The sequence below is a fragment of the Cavia porcellus genome, unplaced genomic scaffold (assembly GCF_034190915.1).
Source record: "Cavia porcellus strain 051 isolate PalLab524CR breed Dunkin Hartley unplaced genomic scaffold, mCavPor4.1 scaffold_10, whole genome shotgun sequence".
Lineage (NCBI taxonomy): Eukaryota > Metazoa > Chordata > Mammalia > Rodentia > Caviidae > Cavia > Cavia porcellus.
The window spans coordinates 51,764,436-51,781,251 of record NW_026947493.1 but is presented as its reverse complement, the minus strand read 5'-3'; positions in this window follow the sequence as shown (position 1 = coordinate 51,781,251).

Genomic DNA, 16,816 nt, shown 5'->3' with positions numbered 1-16,816 from the left:
CGGGAAACTAAAAATAGACCCATGCTTATCACCATGTACTAAGGTAAAATAAAAATGTATCAAAGATCTAAGTACTAAATCAGAAATACTAAATCTGCTGGAAGAAAAAGCAAGTAGATTATCTTGAAGACATCGAGGAAGGTAGAGAATTCATTAACAAAATCAAACCTCACAGAAAACACTTCCCAGAATCAATAACTGGGATCTCTTCTTATTAAAATATTTTTGCATATTGAAAAAAATCTCCAATATAGTGAAAAGGAAACCCATGCATTTTGAAAGAATCTTAGTCAACTATCCCTCAGGCAAAGGACTTCTCTCTAGAACAGATAAAGAATTTTTAAAAAATCAGACCCCCAAAATTCAAAGACCCAATCCAAAAATGAGCTGAGATGAATACACAGTTCTCAGATAAAGAAATATGATGGCAAATAAATATATGAAAAAATGTTCAGCATCACAGTCATGAGAGAAACGCAAATTAAATATACATCGAGGTTCCATCTCACTCCAGAAAGAGTGGCCAGGATGAAGAAAACTACCAATAACAAATGCTGGAGAGGCTGTGGGGAAAAAGGAACTCTGCATTGGTGGTGAGAGTGTAGACTGGTGCAACCACTGGGAGGTCAGTCTGAAGATTCCTCAAAAAGTTGGGACTGGAAGTCCCATTTGACCCAGCTAGTCCACTTCTGGGCATAGTCCTAGAAAAACTGAAAACATCATATCACAATGATATATGTGCACCCGTGTTTATAGCAGCACGATTTGTAAAAGACAGATCTTGGAAATAATCTAAATGCCCATCAACTAAGCAATGGATAAAAAAGATGTGTATTTTAAACAATAAATTACTGCTCAGCTATAAAGAATGATCACACTGAGATATTTATAAGTGGATGCAATGTGAGACCGTACTCATAAGTGAAATAATTCAAACTCAAATGAGTAAATATCGTACTGTCTCCCTAGTATAAGAAATGCTAAGAGTACATAAAGTACAAAGTCCTCAATAAATACAGTGAAAGGATAAGAATCTGCTTAAACGGCGAAAAATAATATCTCAGGGAAAATGAGGAAAAAGTAAAAGGAAGGGAAAAAATACCAAAATTTGTATAAACACACTTAGGATGGCTAAGATGATTGTGCTATAAATTCTATAAGTTCATAGAACAAAGCAGTTTGTATTCATAAGATTGGAATAATTTTGCATGCTTATGTCTGGTGACCTGAGGAATTCTTGAAGATCACTATGTATCAACATTAGTTCTGTTCCTACCATTGGGTTTTGAAAGCCTATACTGTCATTGTTTTGGGCTCTTTGCTATTGTTATTTATTTGTCCTTTGTGTTTCTTATTTTTCTAGTAATGTGTTTTGTTTCATTTTGTTTTGTTTTTCTTTCTAATGCAGAAAGGATAGGTATACATATCGAAGCTTATACATGACTAGAACTTCTCCTAAACAGTTTATGAGAATCGATTATATTATGTGTAATGAAATGAACAGTTACTTTAAAGAAAAATAGACGGTATGGTACCCATTGATGATTCCATATCATCATGCTGTGAAATCTAGTAATGCTTCTATTCTTTGTTCAGAGTAGTTTTATTCTGTTTTGTATAGTTTAATTTAAACATACATGAAGGTATGAACAGCTGTTTTGAAGAGAACAAGAGACATTATGGCAGCTATTGTTAATTTTCCTATTGTTTGGTTTTGAAAGCCTGTAATGCCTTTGTCAGTCTGTTCTGATCAGTTTTGTACTCTTTTGTTTTGTATGAATTCATTGTGTGTGAAGATATAGACAACTGTTTAGAAGAAAACAAGAGACATTATGGTAGTAACTATAGATCTCATATTGTCTTGCTTTGAAATCTGTGTCACTTACATTATTTTGATTCTGATCTGTTTTGTTTAGTTTTATCCTTTGTTTAAAAAAAAGAAAATTCAAACAGAGAAATCCATTCCATTGATATAGGAAGAAGAATAAGTAGAAGACCAAACCAGATATGCAAGTATGAAACAGTATGTAATGCTAACAATATAAAACCATTGAGTTAAAAGTTGTTTATTGACATGGCTGGACAAATGGAGCTATATTCCTGAATCTTTTGCTCATTGAGGCTAAGGAATTTGTATTTGGATGAGCAAGAATTTAGCCATTCTTTTTAAACAAGGCAAAAATGATGACCAAAGTCTTGGTTTCTAAAGTTTTCTGTGGAAATGTGTAGCAAAGTCTGGAGTGGTGTGACACAGAAGACATGGAGAGCTGTTTTGCTAGCTGCACATGCTGCTGTGAAGATCTCGCCAAAAAGAAAGGTCATGAAAAGGATAGGCAGTATCTACAGATAAGAATTCTCAGTACCTTTTGACAGACTCAATGTCAGCAACTTCTTCAAGGTTTTTAGTAGAGATACTTAGCTTAAATATGTACAATGAAAATTTCTACAAGCGATGTGTTGCAAGATTTCTCATTGTTGTTCTGTGAAACTTAAAACAGGACTTAATTAGTTCATTAAATGAATGGATGACTGTTATGTATTAAACAAAGACTCCAACTAACTAAAACAACAAGAATAACAACAAAAACAAGCCATTAAAGTTGCTTGAAGTTTCATTCATAGTTCAAGAAAATAAAAACTTGTGTAAGTTTTATTGAAACATCATGAAATTTAATACAAGTTTTCTTAGGCCTGTACAAGTATAAAAGGTGCTCAAAGCAGTAGTCATTAGCTCCTTGACATCAATATGGTGTGTTGTGGCTTGAATTACCTCAGTTACTGAGATTATTACACATGCATTTACAATTTCATTTCTAAGGACCATCAGTACACTGAGTTTTCTGTAATATACAATATTTTCTGTGGTCACACCTGGGAACATAACACCCTGTTGTAAAAATATCCTAATATTTTTCTCTTCCTGAAGCGTTTATATATTTTTCTGGAAGATCTTTATATATATATATATATATATATATATATATATATATATATATATGTGTGTGTGTGTGTGTGTGTGTGTGTGTGTGTGTATTCTTTGTAAGTATACTTTCAAATCTATAACAATATGCACATCACATATGGCACATGTATGTATGTGAGATGTGGAGGGGTTTTGAGATCCAGATCTTGTGGGGTGCATTTTTTTCCTAAGCTCTGTATTAAGCCTTTAATGTAAATTTACTGTATGGTAAATATTTGTATACCAACCAAATGACATACTTTGATATATTAGAGTTTCCTTAAGAAAATTGTAGGTTGCGGAACTGGTATTTCTGGAATCCATTTAGTAGTGATTTTTCATTGGATTAAGGGGAATTAAACAGTTGGAATTATCTAGTTTCATTTGAGTCAGCTGAGAAAATAGGATATGCATGGAATTGATTTCTATGCTAAATAGCACATAAACTTTAATTTTTTAAAACTTTAATATTGGACAAAATATTGATAATTAAAACCAATTTATAAATGAAAATTATTTCAAACACTAATAAATGGAAAAGCACATATTGATCTTGAAAGACCCTGAAACACTGTGTTGACAGAAAGGATTTGGAATTGTATTATACTGTTTTAACTTACATCAAATGGTTAGATTATGTGTGCATGTGCCTCTTTCAATCACATCCATTAGTTTAAATATTACATGGTTGCACAAATTAAAGTGATACAGGCATTCAGTTAGAAACCTGGAGGCAAAGTTCTGACCTAAAAAACCAAAAGGGTCAGTAAACTGACAGATCTGGGCTCAAATCCAGTTTCAACCAACTACTAAATGTGTGCCTTTGAGCAAATGATATAAATTTTCTTAACCTTGGTTTTTCATTGTCTAAATGGTAATGATAACACAACACTGTGTAGAATTATTCTGATGATTAAATCATATTTTAAAATATCTGGTACACAGACATCAGTATCTTTTGTCTATATTATTTCATGTGTGCCCAGATAAATTATGTACATTAAAAAACCAGAAACCTATTAATTAGGGTAGGTCTCAAAATAATTTGAGTTAAAAGAATGCATAACATCCTACAAATTTTTCTTGATTGATCCATTGTGGTTTAGTGAGAAGATGTTAGTCCTACTAATAAGAATACCACCCAAACTGCCAAAAGAAATATAAATATGTCTTTCTTATCAGATTTCTAAGTCTCAAAACTGCCAAATAATCCCAAGAAATTTTATAAATGAAAAATTTTTAATCATAAGAAATGTGTAGTCCCCAAGCTTTATAAAAGTTAATCGTCATATACTTTGCATCTTATTTTTAAATTATTCCTCAAAATAATTTGCAAGTTTACTGTTCAAAAGATGTGCAATAACACTAAGAATTTTGTATTAGATAGTAACATACAAGAAACAACATCAATAACTACCATAAAAAAATTCTTTTAAAGTTTTCACAAGTGGCTAAATTCATACTAGTGGCTAAATTCACACTAGCATTTTGAAATGAAGATTCAAGAAAAAAAGCCAGTGATTCAAAGTTAAACTATTCTGTTTGCTTTGTTATTGTGCTCAATTTTCTTGCATTGTTCTACCCACTCATGAGTTCCTCACACACTATACCATTAGTTAAATTAAAATATACAGCTTCTATGTGTGTATAATGGGGCTATTGACTAGGTTGGGGAAAACATTCTGATGATGAACTATATAACTACAAAACTCAAGCAAAAAACAAAAACTGGCAATCTTATAATCCTTATCTAATGTACTATTGCTTCATTCATTATAATGGCTCTTTCATACTAATGCTTCTATGTAAAACTTCAAAGTGTTTTTCAACCTTCAGTAAACTTACCTAACTGCCTTCACCACACATGCATCAGCACACACATCCACAGGCAGAAAGGCTAACAGAGGTGATATTCTTGCTATGAGATCAACTTTATATTCTTTCCATATCATATCTCTAATCTACTTTCTAGCACCTTCCCTTCAGGGACCATGTATGAAATTCCCACAATCACATCCAAAGTCAAATATGTTCCTTGTGAGTCTAGATCTCAGTTTCCTCTTGAATTCACAGACATCACTTTTATAATCATGATTTATCTCATGCATAACTGATTTTTCTGTTTGCTATACTTTATCCCTGAGCACATACACACTGTCATGTGTCATGTCATGTCATGTGTCATGTCACCCATCTTAAAGACTCCACTCCACCTCACATCAAATTTTTACTTTTATTTGCGTGTTTCAAGAGAAAGTATTGCTTGCATGCTCCCTCTTAAACTTCATGAAATTTTCTTTCCTCAATCTGCCAATAAAGTTTAGTGCCCAGTCAAATTGATCCCATCAAAGTCATATGCAACCTGTAACTGCAAAATCTGAGTTATTTTTCTATATAGATTTTCCTCCCATTCTTAGCAACTCACAACATAATGGACCATTGTCTGTTTTTTGAAACATTCTCCTGGATTTTAAAGCAATCTTCTTTCCTTGTTTTCCTTCTGTACTCAAACTGCTATTTGCATCTTTGCCTTTGACTCTTGCTTCTTTGTTCAGGCAGGCTACAAGGTTTTGTTACAAGTACTTTTTTTTTTTTTTCCTTTTGATTCTCCTTCTAGATGGTACCATGCTAAATCATGACTTTAGGTAATTCAGTTAAGTTCTTCTTTCAGATGGTGATCCTTGACTTTTACAAGTATCCTGAATGTAGTATGAAAACAGAGTGAGAGTATAATTATGAAACAGTGTTGTTTTCTAATTTTACCTTCATTTATGATTCTAATATTCTGTAATGATATATATGACAATGATCAGATTGTCTAGTCACTTTCAGATGTGCTATTCTGCCAAAATCAATTTAAAAGTTAATCTCATGTTCAATTGAACAATCATTTCCTGCCTGCTCTTAAAAGTTTGAGTAGGGGGCTGTAGCCCCTGGGTGGTTCTCAGTAAATTTGTAATCTTTATTACATCAGATCTGAAGTTTTACTCATCCACTTGGATAGGAAGATGAAAGTCAGAGCATCCTATAATCAATTATTTATTTGGCATGTCTTCATAAATAATGAAGGGTTAAGTTTCCAAAATTAACAGGTGAAAATAGAGCTCTTGATTTCCAAAATCTTCTTGAAAATTAATGTGTCTCTCAATCTTTCACATTTCATCAGATGTCACCTTTCTTAACCTTTGAAATGATTGAGACCAAATATGAGTTGTATTGACACTTTTTCTTCTTTATCCAGCCCCCACTTCAAATCCAAAAGTAATCTCTCTTCATTTTTAAATGTATAGTCCAAACTCATTCGTCTTTGTAGGTGTTCAAATTTCTCGGCTTGTTTCCCCAAATAATTCCTTACTGGAATTCTGCTATAACACCCAAAGTTTCTTTCTACATGTTTTTGCCTCCTAGAATCAAATTAACTGTACACTCAACAGAACAGTCTTCGTATTCTTAATCATTTGTAAGGTTGATGAAAACACAGTGTACATTTAAATAAAATAATGTTATAGTAAAAGACATTTTGCCATTAATCACTTCAAAATACTCCCCTTCATTACATAATTGTCCCTTCACTCTTGCCTCTTTTTGAAACAGGTATATTTTTTATTTGTGTCTTTAAGAGATGTGAACAATATAGGGTGAAAGCTTCTTTCAAGTGACACACAATGGAAAAACAGACTCATAAAAACATTATGGTGAGTCCCCTTCACCTTATGTATTAAATGTGGCATCGTGTGAGTTCTGGCACTTCCCAAAGTCAAAGTAATTGTGAAAGGTGAACCTTTTGAGTTAATTCATCACATTGAGGCATCCAGGACATTGAACAGAAGACATTCACAAAAGAAGGCTTCTAGATCGGCTTCAGAAGTGGCAAATATGACGAAATAAGTGTGCTCAAAGAAAGGGCAACTGGAGTATGCATGGCAATGTGTCTTTTACTGCATTAATTTACTTCATTTAAATATTCACTATATTCTTAGATCACGTCTTTATTTTCATAATTGATTATGACTATTTCTTCCCACTCTAATAGCACCTGCAATGGAACAAAGATATTCTGTTTGCCACTGAAAACTGCTAGGCTTCATTTTTTTCCCTTGTGGGACATACTAACTGCATTTCTCAGTTCTCTGGCAGCTAAATATGACCAGGTGTTTACTTATAGCCAGTGGAGTTTGGGAAACAATTATCCAAAAATTTTTTTTTAGATCTAACCTTCAGAATGCTCTGAAATTCTCCTCCCTGATCTCTCTCTTCTCTCATAATCGTATTTTTGTGCCAGCCTAATGACAAACTTTGAGAAGCTGCCAGTTGGCAGGAACTCCAATCTTCCATCACCAAATAGATTATTAAATCCAAATTCCCAATTGGACAACAACATAAGTGAAAAAGAGGCTTATTACATTGTCAACGAGAATTTGGGGATAATAATTATAGCAATTAGCCTGCTTGAATATGCCTGCTCTGTTTATTGCTACATCCAGTAGTGCATGAATACAAAACGAAAGTGATTTAATAAATGACTGAATGCCTAATTATTTAAATTCAATTGTGATTAAATTTATATTTGTAGATCTGAGTAACTTGAATGAAAGACATATTTATGCAAAGTATAGTTAACTAATACATTTATTAATTATCTTACTCTAAAGTGTAACTTGTGAACAATGCATTAACTTTCTGCACATTTGGTATAAGTTTAGGACATTATATGACATATTTAAGTATTGAATTGTCTCTGAATTCAAGGCCAGTTACACAACACCAATTTAAGTTTCAAAACTTGCAGGCAAGCATAGAACTCTAGAATCATTCTGATATATTTTAGTAGATATTTAAGAATTATTAGACAAGTATGGACAAAGATATGATTTTTATAGGAATATTAGATTGATTTGAAAATCACTGTAGCAATGTAATTTGTGTGTCAATGAGATTGACTTTGTGATCTACTTGGTAATTAGTGCAGGATACCTTTGAGTATGACTAGGGTCTGCTTTGGATTTGCCTTAGGGGTCTGTATCTGTTTCCCTCTGACACTATTCCCTTGAATGTTTCTCAGCTACATGAATTAAGCACCTGTACACTCTGCCACAACTTTCTGCCACGATGTTCCTGTCATTGGTCCCACAGATCATGGACTGAATCCCCTTAAATTTTGAGACAAATTAAATTTTTCCTCTTTTATGTTGTGGGTGTCACTTATTGTGTCCATCAATGGGGAATCTAACTAATATAGGAAACATTGGTACTGGAAAATTGATGTTCTTGCTATGAATGCACCCAACCACATGGTTTAGAAGCATTTAGGACTGTTTTCCAGAGGTAGTTTAGAAAGGATTTGAGATTTGAACCACATAGCCACAGAATTCAATAAGAAGAGCCCAATAAATGATTCCTTTTGGAACTATAAACAAAAATGCTCAGAGAAGCACAAACCATAAGGCTAGTCACAAGAAGTTTCAGTGGGGAACAAATACTCTATCAGCAGTAGGACTAGAGATCATAGACATTACCTCCTGGCTGGATATTTGTCTATATTTTGCCCATAAACTGAAACTTTACAGAAGACTGGGATTAAAAGCAATGGACTAATTAATCCGGTAAGAGAAATTTCAAAATCCAACATTCTGTCCAACTTATTCTAGAATTAGTACTTCCAGCCGTTTTTAGCCCAATTTAAAATAAGTACCAGGATCAGATGGTCAAGTAGAAAATTTTAAAAAGTTAATCTTTGGCACACAACAACCATATATAAAGTTGGGGCCAAAAGAGTTACTGTTGCCAAAAAGATTCATCTTCTGAAAATAAACTACGTATGTTGTATAAGAACAAGAAGATATTTTGAGAGCATCTCAGAAAGCAGCATGACTCCACCACCACAGGGTCACAGGTATAAAAGTGAAAAATTTTCATTTGAGAAGTGAGAATATGGGCTCTCTGGTCAAGAAAGGCAGTCTAAATTATGGGGATTCGTTTTGTTCTTTTTACCCATTCACATACTCAGAGATCACTGTAGCACTGGTACAAGGGAGTCCAGCTACTGCTTGATCTGACATCAGACCTTGGCATTGTCCACATGACAGTGGTTTCACCAGTATGCTGCATTCAGAGTTTTGGGATAAGGAAAGTTTCAATCCAGATTAAAAAAAAAAAAATCCTAGGAAACTAGACATGGAGTTCCTGCCAGGGTAACATTCCAAGCTGTAGGAATGAAGACGCATTTGAAGCAGAGACCTCAGAGAAATGTAGATATCAGGAACAATGGGCATCTAGTGAGAAAAGATGAAGGCTGTCATTGGAGTTACCCAGCAAGATACTATATGCACTGCAGCTGGCAAGACCTTGGGAATGGTTTGGCCCAAGCCCTGTGGAGCTCACATTTTACAACTATGTGTTTAGGGTGTTGGATATGGAGCTTAAGGACTTCAATTTGCCCTTCTGGATGTCTTTGTGTATTCTATTTTAGGTTTATTCTTCTCTATCATCCTATTCCTCCCTTTGGAAAGGAAATGTCGACTGTGCCATTGTACCTTAGAATTATGTAATTTCTTTCATGTTTTCATGGAAGTTTATGTCTTGAGTCTCAAAAAAGATTTTGAGTTGGACTGTTGAAAGTGTGAAACTTTTGAGATTTTGGGGTAGGATTGTTACATTTCTTGTTATATGCAGGATAGTTGTATTTGGATTAGGAAGCATGAACTTTATTTTGTATTTTTTGAGTTTAATCATGATTTAAAAGGATGGGAGGTAGAAGTTACTGTGGAAGGTCAATTTGATTGGCTCTGACATCAAATCAGAACACTGGTGAAGCATATTTCTGGGTGTGCCTGAGTGGGATGGAAGTGTGGCCTTAGGGCTATGTCTGGTTCCCTAGCCCTTTGATGTCTGCCGGTGTTCTCTTGCTGTGCTTCTAAGCCACCATGAAATGAGCAGTTTTGCTTTGCCATTACCCTTCCGCCATGACGTTTCTGCTGTAGATCCAGATTACCATATGATGAATTCTCTTAAAAAAGAGTCAAATTAAACCTCTCCTTTTAAAAGTTGCAATTGTTGGGTATTGTCCAGAAACAGGAGCAGTGACTAACACAGTGGCCATATTACTAAAGGAGAGATGCCTAAACCTCCTTTTCCAGTTTAGACAAAGATGCTTTCTTAAATATCAAACTTCAGAAATTGTTACAACTGTAGAAAATATTCCACTGACAGTCAGATTGTATGTTTCTTTAAATCTTGCTCCAAATGATAATCAATATTGTCCTTTGTTTGAAAGACTGACAGTTAAAATGTCAAGTTTAGATACAGTGTTTAGGGTTATAGAGAATCATAGAAGCCAGTGTTTTACTAATCCAATCACTGTCACTGGAGAATTTAAATCAGTCTTAGAGTGATAAGTCTTGGTCTGAAACTAGGACCTTCGCTTATTATATAGTCATCCTTTCATCTTCTGCCACTGTTGATTTTGAAAATTTAGTCTACATAGAGTGACTACTTTCAGCTTTTTTTCTCAGGTTCACTGGATTACACAATTTATCAGAACTGTGGAAAATGACACAATTGTCCTCAGCTAACTTATAGACTATAGGAAAAATACTTTGATAATTTTTTTACCAGAAGAAAATAATATGCAAATAAAGATGAATATAAAATCTAAACTCATACATTTACAACCTGCCACATTTAGGCAAGCTTAAAATTATATTTCCATATCTTCTCCTATTATATCTTATCAAATGTCATATGGCTACTTGATTCTACCTCAACAATAATTTACATTTATCTCCTATTTTCTGCTATCTTACTTAAACTCTAATTAAGACTTTTATCCTCCTACATTTGTGCTAAAATTAACATTGGTGTTGGAGGCAATATTTCTTCACTGCTTTATACTGACTCTGCTGTTTTCCCATAGGATCTTCAGTGCTCTGGGAAATGGTGTAATAATTTGTTTAATCAGATTGCAAACTCTTATTAGATTCTTATCCCTAAGTTTAGTACTATCTATGTAATGAGTACTTACTGTAAAAAAAACAGAAACAGATTAACATTCTTTTAAACTACTAGAAATTTAAGTTACAGAAATATGAGTTTATTGTCACAAAAAAAGAAAAGTATTGAAATCCTGAAAGTTTTGAAATTTTACTGAAGAGAGAATATTTTAAGTAGGTCCCAAAAAAATGAGTTGACAGTGACTTCCAGGAAGATGCTGGAGTGGTGAGCAGTGAAGAAAGAGCCTCTCTGAAATTTGGTGTCTAGACATTGAAATACAGCAATGTGAGGAAGAAAAGACAGAGGGAGGTGAGTCCTAAGGACCAAAGAGAAATCTGAAGCAAGAATTGAAACCCACAGAGAGGGCAAGGAGAAAGACTTCACTGAGCAAGGAGAAGGTGGCAGTTGGCAGTTTCTTCCCGAGCCCAGACTCACTGTGTAGGAGGGCACCTCTAACCTACAGACACATGGTGACTACTGAAGACCCCAGAGGCCTCCACAGAGAGATGCATAAATGGAGCAGTGGAGATAGGGACTGTAGAGGCTGGTAAGATATCCAGGTTGAGCCATCTCCCAGGAGAGGATGACTAGCCTGGGGCCATCTTGGAGAGGGACTAACTGAGCTTGGAACTTAAGAGTAACTGCTGGTTTCACATGGCAGCTCTCAGTGTTGGAGTCATACTGAAATCTCCTGGAAGTCAAGAAGCCAAGTTCCAGCCAGTTTGGAGCCAAATCAAGGTGGTAGAAGGCAAATGGGGTGAAAACATGTGGCTTCAGCCTGACCATCAGAAACAAGTCTGAACTTCAGTGGAATTTAAAGGTTCAGCCTTGCTGGTATGATCCACCACACCACCATAAAGCAACAACTAGTTTGCTGGGAGTTATCACCTTGGATCTGCACTCTGTGTACCCACATTGTCTACCAGAGACAGTACAGACATTTCTTGAAATGGACATATTTTTTTCTTATTTTTTGTTTTTTAATATTTTGTTTCTTTGTTTTAATTTTTTCTTGTCTATTTTTAATATGAGTGTGAATATGGTATCTAGTTTTTTGTTATTATTTTTTATACTAGTCTTTTTTTATTTCTCCCTTTTCTCCTTTCTTGTCTTCAACATCAGTTTCCTTAAGTTGTATAATCTTGTTTTGTCTTTCAGCCTTGCTCAAATCTCTTGCTCCTCTATTTCAATATTCTCCCCCAGCTTGTTTTGGATTTTCTCCTCTGAAGGTAAAATTACTATATTGAGGACTTTGAACTGTGTACAAATTTCTTCTTCACTTTAAATTTTAATTGTACAATCATCAATATAGTTCTTATGGTTAAAGGTGACAAATTAATACTTACCTCAAAAAATAGTTATTTCACTTTGTCTTTTTCTAGACTGATGTTTTGTTATTGCTGATTGTACCACTCTAGCCAAAGTGACGTAAGTATTCTAATCAGTTGTCCTTCTGGATATAATGAGATTGCCTAAGGGTCATAAAAAATACTATAGCCTAGTGCCAAAGAACCAGTACCTGGGCCAAAAAGGCAGTGACTTCTCATCCCACTAAATTGAAAAGGTAGGAACTTACAACAGACTCAAAGTGGTTTCCTAAGGTTTCTAAATGTTATCAATAAAGCTATTCATCATAGCAATTTATAAGCATTAATTGATGAATTAAACTTTAAAAATGTAAGATGAGAAGATACTTAACAAGATGCAATCCCACACTTCCAGTTTACTAAAGGCAAACCGAGGGGCAGTGAGGTGAAACAATACACCTAACCTAGAAAACTCACCTAACCTAGATTCCCTGAAGTGGTAACAGTGAAAATAACAAAGCACATAAGTGAGGCTCTACTCAGTCTAAAAATGAACATCCGAAAGGAGTAAACACTTGTCAGATGAAGAAGTACAAGTGGCAAATAAATAAAAATGTTCAACATAGTTGATTATTCAAGATCTATAATCTAAAACAATGAAGAGATTCCATCTCATTCCAAAATGAATGGTTATTTTAAAGAAGTAATGTAGTAATAAATGGTAATAGGGCTGTTGGTAGGAGTGTAGACTGATGCAACCACGGTGGACACCAGTGTTGAGACTTCTCAAAACACAGGACTAGATGAACCATTTAACTTCGATATTCTGCTTCTTGATACTTTTCAAAAGAAGTAAAAGCATTCTACCAGAGGAACATGTGCACAACTGTGGTTATGTCAGCAGTTTGTGATAGACAGTTTTTGGAAAAAACCTAATGTCCATCAACCAATGAATGGATGATGAAATGTGTTTTTTGCACACATTGGAGACCTTCTCAGCCATAAAGAAGGATAAACTTGATTTACTTCTAGGTAAATGGATGCACCTTGAAAACATACTTTTAAGTGAAATAAATCAGACAAACATGTGTGAAGACTGCATTATTTCTCTAGTATGAGAAACTTAAAGTGTAAATAAGGTCCAAAATGTATAATAGACACTGCAAAATAAGAAGAAAATGTTTAAATGGGAAAGGGAACTAGGGAGGTGAGAGGGGAAAAGGAAGAAAGGGAAAATTAAAAAAAATACAAGAAAAAAGGAAAGAACAGAAATTAAGTTTTTATAAATAGAGAGAAGAGAGATTGAAGGAAGTTTAAGGGAATGGGGAAGAAAAAATCAAGGAATATCATGCAGTTGCAAATTCCCTATAATAAATGTGATCATTATGTATCCCTAAAATGTACCAATAAATTTAATTAATTAAAAAGACTAAAAACTAAAATAAAACCACACTGACATCAGTGAAACTAATACATCTGAAGGCTGCACTTAAACTAAAGGTATTCCAGTAGAAGTTTAAAGGCTTTCTAGTGTTCCGGAAGTTTTGACAAATTTAGAACATTGAGAATGTTGGTATATTAGGAATAGGCAAGTGTTGTGGATAGACATCTGGCATCATAAATTTTCATTATTTTCTTGTTGGGTAAAGAAGACATTTTTGCTTTTTCCACGTGATTCTCTGAGCAGCTTCCCAAATCTATTTTCTTCATAGAAAAAGATTTGGGGGTACTGAGAAGAACTGATGAAAATCAAGTCTGGAAAAGGACTGATACAGACATTATGAAACTTTGTTTTTGCCTTTCTGATGTACTTATTATTTCATTCTTAATACAATAAGAAATCAACATAAATTTTGACCTGTAGACTTTCTTAATAATAGGGAGATTGAGCAGTGGTAAAACAGTACAAGCTGAAGACTGAGGTAGTGAAGGGTTTTGTAACTCAACACATCATGAAGACATACACTAAAGCAAAGGAAAAAGGTGGATGAGAAGAAGCAAAGTTTGAGTGTTTCCCAAGATAGTATAAGATTTGCACATTTGTCAACTGACTGAAAAAGAATTTAAAGTCTCTTCCAGTTTTCTAGGATGAGTTTCTGGGTTACTCGAGCATGATAAGAAAATGGGTGTAAAAATTGTAAGGAAATGATTTGGTTTCGCTGAATACTGCATGGTACAAAGGAGATATTAAGTTACATTTTTAAACTAGTTATCACAGTTCAATGTGACATTAGGGTTTTTTAAAATTGGCAGGATAAAAAAACAGGAAAACTACATTTTAATCTAACAAGTATCTTAAGAATTATAATGATTATTAATAAGTAGAACAAAATCCTAAAGTACATAAAATTCTAAATTTAAGACAATACTCAAAATTCTCAGACAATTAGTATTATTGCTTTAGCTTTTTAAAGATTATTTTGTTAGTGTGTAATGTTATTAATTCATTTTGGAATTTCTAGATATGTTTTGACATCATATTTCCCCTGAAATATAAATAGCAAGTAACTCTACTGGTTTTGAAGAATCTCCAGTGCCTAGCATGAGTTTATTAAAGTCTTTTGTTAGGTAAGTGAAATTTAGTTATTGGAATATAACAACTTCAAGATTAAAGCACCTTGAGACTTCAAACTATTTCTTAGATATTGTTACATGGAATAACCTTAAAGTTTAAGTTTAGCTCTTTCTTATTCAAGTTGTTTCTCCTCATCTGATAAACAAATTAGGTAATTTTGTCTGGAGTTTTAGGCATCATGTTATTTTAAAAACGTTCTCATGACATTTACTTAATCAAATATTAGTTGACAAAGCAACTGCTAGTCAACAATGGACTGAAAATTGCTTCACAGGATTTATCATCATATGTTTAGCTGAATATAAAATGAGACCAATTTAAGTAGCAATAGATATTCTATAGTAAAATTAATAGCTTTCTCCAAGAGTGATCAACAATATTTTTATGCATTTATGATTTCTCTATAGATACTGCATTGCACCTCATCCCAACTATGAAATTCACAAGTAATTTAAACTATGCTTGAAAATTAACTTTAAGTACAGTGTTGTCTCTGGGTCAAGATCTTGTAATAATATGTAGTTATTGGCTAAATTTATTTTTAATCTAACTGTAAATAATTTTCTTTCCTCCAGCCATTCAACAACACCAACATGTTGGCATGGTGTACAGAAGTTAGCAGGTATAGGTAGAATATATTTGTGCACTGATATATTTAATGTAATATACTAATTAACTTTGATTCACTATATATAATATAATACGTGACACAGGTACTTAAGAAATAAAGAGAGGTTTATTTGGACTTATGGTTCTGGAAATTGTAGTCCAAGACAGGAGATCCAATCTATTTGGATCTCTGGGGAGGGAAAAACATCTATTCAGGAGAATGTGTTGTAGCAAGACCTCACAACATTAGCTAGGAAGCAAAGAAAGTGACAGATTAGATAAGTCCAGTTCCCATACCCCCCTTGGTATCAATTTCTCCAACAACTTAAAGGACAAACCCTGCCTCTTAAAGGACTATAACACCCTACAATAGTGCCTCCTTTGAGAGTGAAACCCCCGACATAAGGCCCTTTGAGGACACTGAAATTCTATCTATGGCCTACATACATTTAATTATTTAAATATATATGTATTAATATGTATTTAAAATTACAGTGAAAGAGCATCTAAATAAAGACATAGAAACACATATTTACATATAAAGTAGTTTAGAAGTTGTATTACAGAAGAAAGTTTATAAAAGTTACTTATTGAAGATAGATTATTGATTAATGAAAATTTAAAAAATTAAGGTTTGAAATTTTAAAATAGCATGTATTACTTTTATTGGGATAAGATTTTATAGATTCTTTCTGGTAGCCAACATAGAAAATTCTAGAAAATATAAATAATAACATAAAAATCACTTATACCCCTAACTTTTGATAATATGCCTTTTTGTTTCTTTCCAGCTCTTGCTTCTATCATAACAGCACTTTGCAGAGTTTCTATGGTAGTCTACGGATATGACAGAAAGACAACCGTGTACCACGTTTACTCCTGGGACCTTCATTGTATCTCCTGATTAGTAGATGTGATCTGCTGGCCTTGTGCTGAGTTGTTTACCCTCAGTGGAAGAGATTCCTATCTCTTCGTGAGTATTTTTCTTCAACCAATTATAGCAAAATACCTCCCTTTGCCCAAATCTCATTCTTCATAACCTTAAAAGCAGTTTGCAAAAAATTTACTGCAAGAGAATATCTGCCCCATTCTATTTCCTAGGAAACTATACCTAAAGTGCTTTTCAAATGTTTTAACCCACTTGTGAAATATTTACCCTCAGAATAACATTAATGATGTAAAACATGAAAAATACACTCAGCAAAGTGAATGGAACTGGAGCCATCATGTTAAGTGAAAAAATCATATATAGAAAGACAAGTTTAACATGTTTAATCTCACATGTGGAGTTTATACAAAAAAGGTGATATGAGGATAAAAAAGAGACTATTAGGGACTTGGAAACTATGAAAGAAGAAAACAGGCAGATAGGGT